This window comes from Crotalus tigris, unplaced genomic scaffold (genome assembly GCF_016545835.1).
Source record: "Crotalus tigris isolate CLP2741 ecotype Arizona unplaced genomic scaffold, ASM1654583v1 scf7180000018806.1695572, whole genome shotgun sequence".
NCBI classification, from domain to species: domain Eukaryota; kingdom Metazoa; phylum Chordata; class Lepidosauria; order Squamata; family Viperidae; genus Crotalus; species Crotalus tigris.
In genome coordinates this window covers 1,663,965-1,681,195 of record NW_024097205.1, presented here as the reverse complement: position 1 = coordinate 1,681,195, position 17,231 = coordinate 1,663,965, and positions in this window count along the sequence as shown.

The following is a 17,231-nucleotide window of genomic DNA, read 5'->3' as shown; positions in this document are numbered from 1 at the left end:
GTTCACATAAGGAGAGAATTAGAACATTAAATAGTTTTTGCCAGCTCCAGTCCTGTTTCCTCAATAATTTTCTCATTGGAAAGGCAATATGTTAGATTCGTATATACAATTTATGACTAATCTGTCACTCTCTCATATAGAAACAGTGGTACTTTTCTTAGAAAAGAATGAGATAATGAGTTAGATTCTCATTAGATTGTAGACACAGTCATATGCCAATATGCTTACTAGTGTTTCTTTTTTTTATTTTTAATTTTAAGATATTACCAACAAGATCTCTTAGCAGACCTATACTAAACCACTTTAGGTTCATTTAAGTGTAGATTGGATTTTTTCCTTTATTATATTTTATGCTTGGCTCATCCCATGGCTAACTGGACAGGTAGAAAAATGAATCATAATCACTCATCTCATTAGCAAAGAATTCCCTTTATATCTGAAATTTTAAATGAAAATATGGTGTATATATATATATATATATATATATATATATATATATATATATACACATACATACATACATACATACATACATACATACCAATTTCATTTATTCCCCAGAGCAGTCAAAGGGAAATAACAGGGTGGTGAAAAAAATAATAAGATTATTGTCTGTTACAAAGGATTCTGCAACAGTACATAATCAGCCATGCTCTAGTTCTCTAAGATTGTAATCATAGTGAATATGCTATTTCTTGAGAAATGGGGAAGGATTAGAGAAATAAAGATTATACATGAAACCAACAAGGATTAATTAGTGTGTTTTACTCTTCACAGCTGAGATTCACTACTGATAAATGTAATTTGTGAAAAGTAGCACCTCTACATGTGAGCCATATATGTGGCTGTTGTAATTTATAGGACTGTAGATCCAAAATAAAGCTGCTGTTATTTGGAATTTCAAAGCAAAGCAGAGTCAGGTCTGATTGCAATAGTACCTGGAAAGGAAAATGCTAGAGAATGCCAAGGCTAAAATATTAATAATAAAAAAATAAGAAAATGTTTTGGCAATGTTAACGGTTTATATTTTTTTTGCCAAGAAAACTGCATAGCTGTGAATTTACCAGTGATATTTTATAGAGATTTATTTTATTATTGCCAGTGGAGGGATCCAATATTTTATTCTATTGTAGATTTTGATTTGTTTTGTTATATTCTGATAGATTTTAATATATTTTAAACCACTGGGAGTCTGTAGGAGCACAGTGGCCAGGAGAAAGGGAAAGTAAAATAAATTTGAATTAAACCTTAGCTTTTAACTAAAATTTCAAAAGGCATATTGTAGTCAGCTACATTGAGTAGACAATTTTTACAGATTCTCTGGGGATGAAGACAGTTTCTCAAAGAATGAACTCCACACTGTAGGAAAAAGTAGTATTGCTACTGAAAAATTCTTAATCCCTAAATATTACCAGGATTCTGAGATATGTTCTACATCTTTCAGTCAATCAGGTTCATTCAACCACCCTCAACCATCAAGAATAAACTAAGTGGGGGCTTGCAAAGGTCTGGAGAACAAAGCCAGAAGTCATCCTTCCATGCATGGAAGGGAAATATAATTTCTTGTTTATTCTTCAAATTAATAAAGCAATCTAGGACATTTTATTAATCCACAGAACACATTACCTACATTTCCCAATCATTTCCAAAATGGAAAGCATTTGGAATAACAGAGAACAAGTCTTGAAGGATCTTTTTTCTGCCCTGACCTCATCTTTCATGTCATCTTGGTTCTGCTATTTAATGATTAAGAAGATGAAAAATATTAGCAATATTAATGAAAAGAAAGAGGCAGTAATAAAAAAGTCATAACAGATCTGAAAAAATAGCATGTTATGAATATTATTCATAAAGCAATGTATAAGTCACAAAATGTTTTATAAGCTTCTGCAATGAGATGATAACCCAACTGTCACCTGTACTACCAATGTTTTCTAGTTAGAATAAGTATACCCTAATCTGTTTAGTTAGTATATCAAAAAGCACAGCAAACTTTTTTTTCATTCCGATTCTTGGATAGATCCATAATTATTCACATAGATATTAATGATCCCTGGGAAAACCACTGCTTCAAATATTTGGATTTTTTGAAATCATATTCTGATCTTTCATGAATTTGGGCAAATCTGTCACTGTATTCCTCCTCAGACTTAATCTCCTCTTTATTTCTCTAGCAAACTGTCCATTTTTATCTATTCATCACTTAACAAAATTAATTTAGTTATCTTTTTCACATCTTTGCAATCAGCTGAATTCATTAGGCTGATGGTTGATGTTATCTTTGTCTTCTTCACATTCAACATCAACCCAATTTTTCACTTACTATTTTTTACTTTTCTACTTTTTCTTCTAAATCTACATTCAGCCAACCAAATAGTGTCATTTTTATAGCTCACATTGTTAGTGTTTTGACATCCAGTTTTGATTTGAGCTCTCATCTCTTCCAATCCTGCCATTCTTATAATATATTCATTGTTAAAGTTAAACAGAGATGGAAAGTGTATATATCTTTGTCTCAATCTTTAGTCTACACCACCTTCTTTTTCCAAATTCAGTTTTTACTGCAATATCTGGTTCATTTTAAAGATTCATCAAAATAATTAACAAAAATCTAGTTTGACCTATTCAAAGAAGTTTTTAAATTCTTTTGTTCCCGTTTAATATCCATCTTAAGTTAGCTATCCATCTGCCTTTTCTCAAGTCTGTCTATTTATTTATCAAATTTATATGGGCATCCATCTCAAAAGAAGTGACTCTAAGCAGCATACAGCAAAGTACAAAAACAATAAAAATGTCAAACACATGTGTAAGAAATATACACAGATATTCATACACGCACAAGAGATTCAATCAGCACCAGAGCCACCTCAAGATGTCATCAGTTACCTGAGATGTCCCCCTCCAAGTCTAATGACAAAACCAGTTCTGGATGGACTTTCAGAAAATAAGGAGTGATGGAGCTGATCTCACTTCAGAGAGGAGAATTTTCATAATGCTTGAGCCCTGGCAGAGAAGGTCCACCTCCTCAAGTCCTCCGTGTATAGTTCCCTGAGAGATGGGATCCACAGTATGTCTCTCTTGTTGGATTTCATGGGATGAGCAGATATAGTTGGAAAGAGATAGTCCCCTCAAATAACCCACCTCTTTTGCCATGAAGGGTGGTAACCAACACCTTGATTTGGACGCAGAAGCAGACTGGCAACCAATGGAGCTTGTGGAGCAGAGGAGTAACATGTGCTGTTTTAGAAGTACATATAATTGCCTGAGCTGCTGCTGAAGCTTCTGCATATTCTTCAGGGGCAGCCTATGTAGAGTGCATTTCAATAATCCAATCAGGAAGTAACTAAAGCACGAGTATCTGTGAGTAGAATCCCCAAGCTAGGAACAAGTGTAACTGGCACACAACTCAAATCTGTGCAAAGGATTTCCTAGTCAGGAATGCCATCAGCTCTTCAAGCAATTGTAAGTCCAGGAGAACCCTAAAATTGTGAACCAGGTTTCCCTGGGACTGTACAACTGTGTCCTAGAACCAACAGCCTCCCAAATCCAAAGCTACGCAGTTGCCAAGGTTCATCTGAAACCTATTTTTCACAATTCAGACCCTCACAACCACAAGACATTGGGATAAAACATTCACAATATCACTTAATTTGCTTAATTGAATAGAATGGGGAGAACATTGAACCCTGAAGCACAGAAGGGGCCAGGGACAGGATCTCTCCTTTCCAATCATCACTGACTGGAACCAGCTGTGAAGAAAGGTGAACCAACACAATATAATGCTGCCCATCCCCAATCCTCTGAGCCAATCCAGAAGGATTCTATGATGATATTAAAAGTTGTACAGAAATCAAGTAGAGCAAGGATGGGTGTACAACACTCATCCTGCTCACAACAGAGTTTATCTAAAGGCATGGCCAATGCTTTTTTCATCACATTTATAGTTCTGAATCCTGACTGAAAGAGATCCAGATAATCCATTTTATCCAACATCCTATGAAGTTACCACGCACTCACTTTTCCAGAAAAGGGAAGTTTATGCTGGATAAATCCAAGTATAGTGGAACCCAGTAATGGCTTTTTGAGGAAAGACTGAACCAAGTCCTCTTTAAGAGGTAAAGGAACAACCCCCCTCCCATTCAAGGAAGAGTTCACCACTAGAATCCACTCACAAAATACCCCTTGGGCCGCTTTAACAAGCCAGGATCAGAACCTATCTAAAGAGTTGGCTGAGTTCACAGTTCTAAGGATCTATCCATTTCCTCAGGCCTAAGATGTTCAAATTGATCCCAGAATACTGGGCAAGACTTCTCCTTAGGCATTTCCTCTGGACCTGCAACAAGGCTGGTGTCTAACTCTGAATGAATTTGAGCAACTCTGTGCGACAGATGCTGCACAAATTCTTTCACACATTTCTGCAAGATATTCTTCAAGCCTTCTCTATCCAGGAGAGCATGTCCCACCCTAAAGAAGGTTGTGAGATGCCATTCTGTGGATGCAATAAGGTAGAGAAGTACTGATGCTTCAGCATCTTTACCACCATAACATAGGCCTTAGAAGCAGTCTATCTAATGTTCAGTCAAGTCCTTTGTTGAGCTTCAGCAGCACTCTAGATGTCTCTTCTCTCTTTGCATCTCCCTCACCTCCTACATGAACTACAGGGAGAGATGGGATCCAAAAGGGGAGAGAACACATAGCCACAGTCCAATCCAAAGCTTTGGCTGCCCTTCTATTCCAAGTGGCTTTTGGATTTTCTCTCTTCATGTACATGTATGTATGGTTATGTTTTTTATCAGTTATTAAACAAAATTGGTTGCATGAGAAAATAATGTAGTTGTTTGACAGTTGTATTTTGTCTTGCACCTTCTTTTTATAACATCATTTTACAAACCAAAAATGTTCAATCTCAAGTTTAGTTCTGTATATATTGTTTTAGAGCAGTGGTTCTCAACCTTTTTAATGCCGTGACCCCCAACCGGTCGTAAGTCGAGGACTACCCAACTAGTCATAAGTCGAGGACTACCCAACCAGTCATAAGTTGAGGACTACCCAACCAGTCGTAAGTTGAGGACTTTCCCTGCCCGGGAGCGCCACCCATGCATGGTGCTGCCCCCTGCGCCGGCTGAGGCGTAACTGGCAAGGGGAAGCGACGGCGCAGGGCAACCACCGGCTGGGAGGTAAAGCACCCGCCGGGCCCCACGCACGCCAGCAACCCTTCCTGCACCTGCCGACCTCCCACCTCCCACCCCTGGCCCTCTTTTACTTACATTTTTAGTAGTTGCTCAGCAGAGAGGGGTGGAAACTTCCAGACAGCTCGCCTTCGCTGCAGACAACTTGCAGCACCATTTGCAGACTGGGACTTTTGGCAGGCTCAGCTGGGCAGAGACAGCCTGGACAAGTCCTATTGATTTTGAAAGCCAATAGAATTAGACTCTATTCAACAGCGTCTATTCTATTGGCTTTCAAAAGCCAATACAATAAAAGGGAGTAGCACAGCTAAGGAAAAGGGAAAAAAATGGCAGACTGCGTTGTTTGGAGACCCCCGTGAAATGGTCGTTCGACCCCAAATGGGGTCACGACCCACAGGTTGAGAACCGCTGTTTTAGAGCTATTAGCATTTTAAATCTTTTTTCTGCAACTGTAAACAGTGAAATGGGTGCTTTTCTCTGCTTGTAGATTTTCTATTCAACAAGTGGCATATTGCTTCTGTACCTCTCTTTGTAGTTAAATTCATGAACATATCATTTTTCTAGATTTATCAGTTCTTTTATAACTCATATGTAAAGTTTCAGTAGAATTACTTTTATCTCCATATAACTTCTTTCTGTTTTATCTTACCTGTACTCTCTAGTAATTTACCTCTTCTTAAAAATGTTTTTTTTTTCTATTTTCCTCTCTTTCTTGACATCCTTTTTCTGTTCTTCCTTGTTTGACTTTGAAAGTCTCCATTTAGTCATGATATGTTTTTATGTCCAAGGTGTTTGTTCTCTGTTTTTCACTGGCAATCAAGATAATTCCTTTTGAATTTCTATTTTTTTCCTTTAAAATTTTGGAAATATGTTTTCTGCTTTGGCTTTTACAATGTTTCTTAACTTCACCCATAACTCCTCCAGTTGTAGTTTTCATAACTTTGGTATAATGAAATGCAGTGCTTTTTTTCTAAAAAAAAAAAAAAAAAAAAAAGATGCCGGAACTCACACACGTCATACAACCCGCCTTGCCTACCCTACAAGGTTCCATCCAAAAAAGGTGCCGGAATTCCGTTCTGGGCATTCTATGAGAAAAAAAGCCCTGATGAAATGTATATTCTGCATATCCATGTCTGTATATATAGACATGGGCATGTTCAGGGAGAGTGGGATGTGTGTGAGCAAATGCTAAAATGAGTATTGTTGAGTCTGTCGCGAAATGGTAAGACACGAGAAGCAGTTGTAGTTCTCAGGAAACCTTTATTCTTCAGTTCAGCTTACATTGGAATATGGCGGCAAAAGCCCAAAACTTGCAGCCTCCTTTTATAGGACTTTCCCAGGTCAATGTGTTACTTTTCGCGCGCCAGTACTTGCGCATGTGCGCAAGCACTGGCCACAGCCTGTCTGGTCCCGGGCAGCTTGCACCTGCCCGGGACCGCCTGCAATGCCCCGAGCCTGTTTGCAAGGCTCAGGACATAACAAGTATGATACCACACTATGTGTGTAAGTAATGCATATACATATACATACACATACCCACACACACAAACATGCATACATATACTCATAGATGCACACATATATATGAATATGAAGGGGTCTGTGTTGAAAAAAGGAAAGGATTAATGCAAATGGAACCAAATATAATTGCTTTGCAACAGAGAAACATTTTTGAGGGCTACAAAAACATTTCCAGGAAATCCTGAGATAATTACTTTATTATTTAGTAAGATTATTTGAAAAAGAAACAAGAGTAGATTGAATAGAAGAAACAGTTACAGAGAAGTAAAGGAAGGTCCTGTGTTATAGACATTAGCAGATATTCTGGCATAATTAGGGAACATTTAAACGTTTGCATGCTAAATGTCTTAGTCAGGCAAGAGGTTAAAAAAAAGAGAGATAATATTCACGTTACTTCAGAATAACATGAATTAAAAAGTTGAGTTAGTTAAAATTTCTGTTTGGTAGGGCCTGAGGCCTACAACTCTACAACTCTATTGGGAATATACTGTAGTCAGAAGGTTGATGAATGCCCCTAATGAAGTTGGACAACCTGGAATATATGCATAAAATGATTTTAAATATTGATATGATGCCATTGTGTGTCTGAAAGTATTGAAATGTTCATTTTCTGATCTGGACATTTTGCATTTAATTAATTAAAGGGATAGATTGTTATTTGCTTTATAGTAACTAGATGCAAAAAAAAGAGAAAGAGAGAAAGTTTATAAATTAACATCTATGCCAGCAGCCAGGACTAAGAACATGCATTTAATAATAGTCAATGGTTTGTTCTCCTGAAAATTTCACCATACTTTGCAAAAATTTGTAATGAAAATGGACTATATGACAGGCATCAGTTATAATTAAACTGCTTTATGCATACCATAGGGTATGCCTATAATTGACAGCTGGTGCTCAACACAAACCTTGTTTGTAAAGTTGAAACAAGAATTAGACAGATTTTGAAATCTGACCATAATTTTCCAGCTTGAAGCTGCAAAATTAAAATCCAAATTCAGGAAAATTGTCAGTAGCAACAACAACAAAAAATATCCAGTGTAACCATAATGATATGAAAGGCCAAAATTGGTCTGTATTTTAAAAAGATTCCGAAATTGTTTGAAAACTGAAGCATCATTCAAAAAGCTGATATGTGAGTTAGAATCATTTTATTATCTGACCTTAGAATGTTATTGTTCTCCATCCAGAATAGCTCTTGTTCTTTTTCATATTACTGATTGCTAAATAAGACCTAATGACCTGAGGAATTACTATTATTTTTGGTTTGATGCATACTATTTATACAAGTAAATCATGTTATTTTATATGGTTTAAGAAATTCTCTCTCTCACACAGACAAACACACACACACACACAGAGAGAGAGAGAGAGAGAGAGAGAGAGGCAGACTTTAAAGGCAGAAAAATATTATATCTCTACAGAAATGGGTTGGAATAGACTTGAGGGAAGGAAATCTATACAAGGGAAGGGAAATACAAGAGAAGAGACAAAAACACCTATCTCTAGGTCAGCATTTCTCAAAAGTGTTTCTCTTCTATTAATTTCTCAAATGATTCAGCAACTTTAAAGTGTGAGGACTTCAACTTTCAGAATGCCCAAGTCAGCTGGCTAAGGAATTCTAGGAGTTGAAGTCCTAGAATTTTAAACTTGCCAAGTTTGAGAAACACCATTCCAAGATGATGGCTATGCTGTACTATTTCATCTAAGGTGCCAAACTAATTAAAAATCTTCCTGTTGGGCACTTTCCATTCATATCAGGCACAAACAATATTTAGTACTTGATTTTTTATTCCACAGACATTATTATTATTTATTACTAATAATAATAAGTACATGAAGAAAAAATGAATTATAGGATGTGTAGAATCAAAACAGAAGAATATTTTAACAAAACAGCAAAAATGCTGTTAGTGAGATTATTGGCCTGCCTCATAAGAATTCTTTCTGTTTATGAATGTTGAATTCAATTCAGATGAACATGTGAAAAATGAGCATGAAAAAAATAATATATACTGAGAACATCAAATGCTTTTTTAAAAAGACTGAGGCAGATCCATAAAATCATCAATGACTTAAAACTTGTTTAAAAAGCTGACTGTCAGTTGTCATTTGTAGGTATGAATGTTTCTCAAATCCTATTTAACTCTTAATTGTATTGCCTTCAGGTATTTTAAGCATTTTTTCCATTTTTTTCTTCTTTTAATGTTATTATAACTGCTATTTTTCAACATATAATTCATATTGTTCTATGAATTCCTTTTTTTCTTCCATATGTTGGTTTAGCATTATTATACATGTATGAGTGTCTCTCTGCATGTGTGTGTATGCAGATATGTATAATATATGTTTTAACCTATAGCTGAGTTTCCTAAATCCAATCCATTAAAAATCCTTCCGAGAATTAATCCAATCTCATCACCCAATATAATTATGACTCACTGGATGTTTATTGGTCTAAAATCTTGGAGATAAGTCCTTTCCTTTAAATACTTTTCACACATTAAAGCAAAAGGCCATTGTCACTCTCACTCAAACTCTGTTTCACCTCAATTCACTATAAAATGAATACAAACTGGTAAATTCCCACTAATCCCAAATGCTTTTATAATAAGGGATATTACAACCACTGTGTCTATCTTAAATTCAGCATACTACTGTACAGGTAAGATATCCAGAAGTATGTACTCTTATGAGGTATTTTAAAAGCCATATCAGATTGGGGGTCCCCCCCCTTATATTTCTTAGCTAGAGGAAAAGATGGAGTTCAAAGCTATATCCAAATCAGCAGCAAAATCACCTCTCCTCATTTTGAGAAGAAGAAACATTCTTGTTCAATTTATACTTTAACAGTGTCATCTCATGGATTATCTCAGGAAAGATGGAAGATGAAATAACTGGCATTCTTTTCTTTAAGAGATTGGCTGTGGTGTGCCAAATGTTTTTGAGTCTAATAGGTAACAGCACTTCTCCACTGTTTTTTGCTCTTTTGGAACAATAGGTCATTAGAAAAAAAAACTGCGCTTAATCTTAGCCCAAAGGCCAGGAAGCATTAAAACAAAGCAAAAGGAACATTAAAGCTGGTTTGATGAGTAATATGTGGCATACATAAAATGTTTTTTAGTTTGCGTGCGCACATAGAAAATTCCTGTCTCTACATGAACCCATAATATGCATATCTATTTTTTTCTCCCTCACAAACAAATAAAGCCTACATTTAAAAAAAATGTAAACAAATCCATCAGAGATTTCTCAGAGTCAGCCAAAGTTGAAACCACCATGGCATAAATATTAGGAATATTTATTTTTTTCTGCCATATGTTATTCTTCAATACAAAAGTTTGCACAGGTTAGTATATTTGGGGTAGAATTATATCAAAGCAGCATATTTTAAAGAAAAAAAATATGAAAGTTAATATACATCAGGATTTAATTGCTGTTAAATGGCTCCCATGATAAAATTGTCTAGGAAAGTACACAAATAACTGATAGAAATAAGCAAGAATAAGGGATAGTTGTATACAAAAGTCATTATGGGCTAGTTATAAAATTTATTTTTTTAGAGTACATTGTTAATTGGTGTCAGTGGCTATGGATATCAGAGCTTTTAAAGAAAAACTGTTTTATTTGATAGACTAGGATAACATAGATGCATTTGGGACATTTAAAATGGAATTAATTTGGAATGATCTAATGATCCAAATATTCCTCATCTACACATAAAATCCAACACACCTTGGAGCCAACTGAATCTTGATTTTTTCTGAGAAACTGAATACAAACAAATGATCCAAGGCAGTTTACAAATATATACAGTATTAAACATTGCACTTCCAAATAAATAGTTTGCCATGTAACGAAAGAGGCACAGTAACAAAACTGTAAGTCTTATACTCATTCTTCCTGTTATTTCTTGTCTTAGGACAGGAGCTAGGGCTTTATTGTATAATTTCATTACATTTTTTGGGCAAACTACTACAGAGAGGGAACTTTGCATATCATTTATGAACTGGTTTAGTTTTCCAATGTTGTACTGCTTGGGTAGGTCACCTGACAATAGGGCATCATACGGATGGGACCAATATTAAGAGCACAGATTGATGTTTTACATTGAAAAGAGTAAGTGCTGTGAGCAAGTGCAAAAGAATATCCCAATTCAAAGTATTCTGGTACTGCCAGAAATGATCCACAAGCATAATCAGTGCCAACTAATTATGTGGTACTGTGCCTAGACCTGAAACCCAACTAGAAGGAGCCCAGTTAAGCCTTTTCCTCCAGACTCTGAAATTATTAAAGACTACCTTTTCAACAGCCTTCCCCAAAAAGTTTGGAATCAAAGCCAAAGTTATCTAAGTCTGTTAGATCCTGGGATGCCTTCTTAAGAGGGAATCTGAAAAATATCTCTGTTTTGCTGGCCTTTCTGCCTCACAGTAATCCTTAAGGATGGGTCCTACCATGTTCAATCAGACTTGCTTTATGCCATCCTTCATCAATGATCTCTTCTGCCACTTTATCTCTTCAGGTTCATATAGAAACACTCACAGCTCATTTTTATTTTATTTTATTTTATTTTATTTTTGACACAGATCCTCTGCTCACCATCAAATTGTCCCTGATGGCCTAGGTGTTGCTCAGTGGTGGGATTCAAATATGTGAACAACTGGTTCTCTGTGTGGATGCCACTTCTGGAAGTCTGTTGCCTGGGCAACAAAAAATTAGCTACTGGTTCTGCTGAAGTGATGCGAACTGGCTGAACCTCACCACTGGTGTTGCTGCTCCAGCAGAAAATATATGTTTTGCTTATGAAACTACAGGCAGGGCCTCAAGCACAGCAGCTTCACAGGTTTCTCAATAGCATTTGTGGCTGCCATAAGACTCTTCAGTCCTCTTAGCATCTCACAAATATCATTGGGAACTCAGACTCAGCACCTTAAAATTTCTGATTACCCAACTTTTGCTATCTCACAGGGTGGCTAAATGTTTGCTTCAATGGGCATTTGGTTACAGAAGTGTGCATTTAATTTTACCTGATGATGCCTTTTGGGTGCTATGTATTTTTTATATATGTATTAATGGCTCATTCATAGGTCATGCTTTACCTTGTATTATTGAAGTTTTATGAACTTTGAATATATTGTGCAGTGAAGAGTATTACATTTTGTAGAAAATGATCATGAGTAGTAAGTATGAGAGTTGTAGTATGATTTGAAGCAAAGATGTAATTATTTGTATTTTTTTACCTATTTAAACATGCTTGCATATGCTTCTACAGACTGACATCTACAAATCACAGGAGCTCTCATGGAAACTGGCAAACTTAAATGTGTCCTCTTCCTTTAAAAGAAAAAAAAAGACTGATTTTTAAAAACCCACACAATTTCACCCAGAAGTGAAAAACTAATTGCTTATGGTTGCCATTAAAAAGAAGTTTGAGATCCACTCCCTTTTATAACACAATTTGCACCAGGAGCTACTGTTTGGTTATGGAATTTATCTGTAAATATAATTAAAAATTCAACCACTGAGTGCTCTGAATGAAGGGGTAAAATATTCATTGCAACACAGAGCACTTGAGCTACGTGATTCCCATTAACGTTAATGGGAGTCCTATGGCTAAATCCCTGAGCAACGTGATAAAAATTTACCCCCTAGTGTTTGCAGATGGAACAAAAGGATTATCTGACATAGCAACAGAAGAAGAATAAAATGAAATTTTAAAAGAGCCTCTGTGCTGATGTTTTGACCAGGAAATGATCAGGTTGATCAGCAAAAAGGAGAGTTTAATGAGAGATTTCTCTGTCATTTTCTTGACAGATGCAGCCCACTTCAAAAGCTTTCCTTAATATATTCTCTTTTAAGGTATGTTTTATGTGAGACACACACATACACACACACATATGCACACACGTACTCACATAAATAAATAAAATGGTGAGATATTTCAAATTGATGGTTGTCTAATTTTCAAAAGCTGATGGACTGCAGATCATCAGTGTCAGTCTCTGCTTTCCCTTTGGCTTCGGAACAAGGAGAAAAATTTCAGTATTTTCCATGTGTCTCCAGCACTCAAATGTACCAGGAAAGGAATCCTAGCATATACAATGAGACTGGTTAATTGCATGTGCAAATGGTTGCTGGGGTGTGCAGTCACCCACTGAGTGTGTAAGTGCTAGCTTTCACAAGGTACACCCCATTTTGTAAACAGGACTTCGAATATTCTGAAAATGCCACTTACAAACATCAGTAGCCAAGAACGGTCTTAAGTACCCAACATTCATTCTTACGCACAACAGTAACTCAAAAATGGCAAAACTGATTTGTTTATGCTTTTGTTCACTGGGTTCCAGTCTGAAGTGAATTTTTATGGGTGAGTTTTAAAACCTTCAACAATAAAGGGCTTATAATGGAAATGCTGATAGACGGTTATTATAGTGCTAGTCATAAATACAATACCATTTCATTTTATGTAACATCTTTCATACAAACTATCACAAAATGCTTTACAGTGAGTACTATCAATCGTAACCCAGACAGAAAGAGGAAGTGAATTTAAAGGTGGCATTTTCTTCCATACAGGGTAAAGAAGGATAGATTGAAGGGACAATTCTGTAAACAGAATCCTTGCTTAGATTCTTCACCATAGAATGAACTAAGACTCAAGTATGGAAAAACGTTTGGTCAAATTGTGACTTCAAAATGAAGCAGTAAGAATTCTTAGCCATTGTTATACTGGGATTTATAAAAGGTGTTTTTTATGGATTCCCCAGGTTCTAAAATATTCTGTAAATCACATTTCCTAGATTATGACTATTTCACTACTATTTATTTATTTTATTGTACCAATCTCAAAAAGTGACTTTTGTTCATGAATGGGACTTTTATCCATTTAAGTCAACACCACAAGATGCCAATACAAAAACAGGGATGGACCAAAGCAAGATATCTGAAGATAATCTCAAATTTTCTTCCTTTCTTCTTTTTCCTCTCTTTCTTTTAGACATTCCTCCTCACAATTATTTCATGGCCAGTGAATTCCAAATATAGGACAAAGCTATCTTTCCAATAATACAGATGAATTGTTTGCAAGTGCTATTTTCAATTAGCCCAAAGACCTTGGATTACTCCCATCTGCATTCTTATGATCCAGAATCAATCCAAGAAAACAGAGTAATGAAGAGAAGGCTCAGTTGATATGTTTGGGAAGACATATAAACCTTTGCCTAGACACTTGCCTTACTGAAAATATCTTACAGTGGTAAAATCTTGTTTTAGAATAATTTATCTGGCTTTGCCTTAGTTCATGATCAACAACTATGGATACATATTTCTTTTAGTTCATGCCAGGAAATACAAGTTATCTGCATTCCATTCCAAGACATATGGTTTGTATTTCATAAATTTATTTTCAATTGAACTGAATATATATTTTGTAGTTCTTTCTTTATAAACAATCAAAACCAAACTAATAGCAATAGCAATAACACTTAGACTTATATACCACTTCACAGTACTTTACAGCCCTCTCTAAGAGGTTTGTAGAGTCAGCATATTGTCCCCAGCAATCTGGGTTCTCATTTTACCAACCTCAGAAGGATGGAAGGCTGAGTCAACCTTGAGCTGGTGAGACTCGAACTGCCAAACTGCTGGCAGCCAGGAGTCAGCAGAAGTAGCCTGCAGTACTGCATTCTAACCACTGTGCCATCAAGGCTAATAATAAAAGAACAGTGTACATCATAGAAGAAAACATTTAATAGAAGAAAACATTCAACGAACCTATAAACCTCTAAAAGAGGATTACTACCTGCCCTAACCCAAGGCCTAGGGGGAAAGCCAGGTTTTCAAAAACTTTGTAAAAATACTTAGGGACCATATAGATATCTGGGAAATATTATTCCAAAGATCAGACATCATGACAGAAAACCCATGGCTGGGCAGAAACTATTGGACAAAGATTCAGACAGGCTCAGTGCACCTTGCATTTTACCCAGAAGTTAATTGTCAGCCAGTAGAGATTGTGGAGCAGCAATGGTATGTCCATTATCTCCTAGATTCCAAGTAATCTTATACAATTTCCAAGTAGTTTTCAAGGTATAGCACATTGTACTACTCCACCCGCAAGATGAGTAGTACATAAGTGACCATATGGAACCCTCTGTGCAAATACTCTACTGGCCACAGGAGAACCCTCCATCAGTGTACCAGTCCTTAAGTAACAGTGCTACTCTATCCAGAACTAATCATGGAGAACTTTCAGGACTAGTGTGTCAAAACATCCACAACCCCTTAATGTTGCTGTGTTTGAGCTTGAATCTATTTCTCAAAACTTCACAGCCTGTAGATATTGAGACAAAGTTTTGACAAGGCTTTCACTTCAACAGTCCAGGATATAAAACTGAGTGTCATCAGCATACTTATGATACCTGATCTCAAACAAATGGATGACCTCTCTTATTGGCTTTATGTAGTCCTCAAAAAACAAGAGGTGGGAGTGTCAAATGGTAAGGCATTTCACAGAATAGGAATCTCAACTATGATCTATTCTCACAGCCAACTCCAAATGGAACTTCCCTCAGAGAAAGGAGGAGAACCATCATAGGATGGTGCCCTAACTCCCATAGGTTGCCCAGAGCATTTCTTGATCAGTGATATAAAAGCTGCTGAAAGCTCAAGGAGAACCAGATCAGAGGCATCAGTCCCATCCCAGCTCCAACAGAGGTCATTCACAAGCATAGTCAATGCTATTCTTCTCCAAAGATTGAAGGAGACTCACCAGTAAATATTGTAAAACCTTTCAATCTAAAGTTTCTTAATAGTTGAAATAGTTGAAAAGCAATTAAAAAGCAATTCCAAAAGTGAATAAAAAATGAGGCTTGATTGAGCTTTTTATCCATACAGGGTATGTTAATGATTGTGAGCTTGATGGAATTCCCTTAATGCCCAGCTGCTCTGTTCACAAGCCAACTACAAAAACCTCAGTTCACACAGTATATTTGATGTCTCCTTTTTCCGGAGACATCAAAAGTGGACAGAATTACACCTTCTGGTCATGCTTGCTGCTGCAACACCATTCCTGCTCTGCAATGACATTCAACTCAGAAAGTGGTGGGATTCAAATATGTGAACAACTGGTTCTCTGTGTGGATGCTACTTCCGGAAGTCCATTCTGAGCCTGGGCAACAAAAAATTAGCTGAAGTGGTGCGAACCAGCTGAATCCCATCACTGAACTCAGCTTGTCCAAACCAGAAGTCCCAAACATCTCAGGCTTCTCTGTGGGCATTTCTGTGAAACCCATTCCCATATGGCACCCAAAAAGTTTGTTAGGTCATCTTCTCATGAAATTAAGAATAAAACACAAATGCTTTCGAATTCACCACTAAATCAAAGGCTCAAATCCTGCCCAAGCATCATTATATAGTTTTGATAGGAGGCTGCAAACCCCTCCTCAAAAGTTGCATTCTTGTTACAATTCTGGTCACTTTATTTTCTAATTGTTGATCTCTTTTCAAAAACATTTTCAAGAACTGGAGAAATTCTGTGTAACTATATTGGTAAATTATTTGCCATTAGGCAGTCACATTGAAATTGATAATTCCTGTATTCTATAGAACTAAATAGGTAGATATAGGTAAATATTGTTATAACAAAGTAAATAATGCAGTGATTATTTGATGGCAAACATCTAGGCATAGAAATCTATTAAAATGAATTTTGAAATTTTACAAGGTCAAATACTTGTACTTGTACTTACAAATACTGCATTCCTACTTCTGCTTTGCATACATAATTGACAACTTCTTAATAACTCATTACAACACTGAAAATCATATGACAAACACAGAACAAGTACTATAAAGCAAAAAAAATACAAATACAAAAATACAAATTACAAAAATACTAAAATAGTCAGTTCTAAGCAATGTTACGGGTTCAAAATAACAATCTAATTTATTTCATTAGAGTTAAAAAAAATAAAAAGATCAGTATGTCATTTTTAAATCTTTGTTATACATAATATTATATGAGGTTGCATATAATCAGGAAATTCAGTATCATCTCCAACTTTCTCATTTTGTACTCTTTTGTGGCTCAGGTTTCAGTGGCTGGAGCTCCAATAAAAATGGTAAAGGAGCCCCTGTAGATTTTGCTTTGCTAGTCGTTGTCAACTATAGGGACTGGTGTTCATCTTCGTTTCAAGGTCATTGAGCCAGCACTGCCCAAAGATGTTTCTGCAATCATGGGCCAGCATGATGTCATAGAGCACTGTTACTTCCCATCATAGTGGTACCTATTTATCTACTCGCATTTTCATGCTTTCGGATTGATAGGTTGGCAGGTGAGAGGATGGAAGGATAGGAGGTCACCCTTTCATGTGGCACTTGGGTCTCAAACCTGGGCTGCTGGCTTTCCAATGACCACTGAGTCACCACACTGCCCTCGGAGCTATAAGGGTTATGTAAAAAAGATTTCTCAAGAATGTTATATATATTAAGTCACATAACTAGAAGAGTAAATGTAGAATA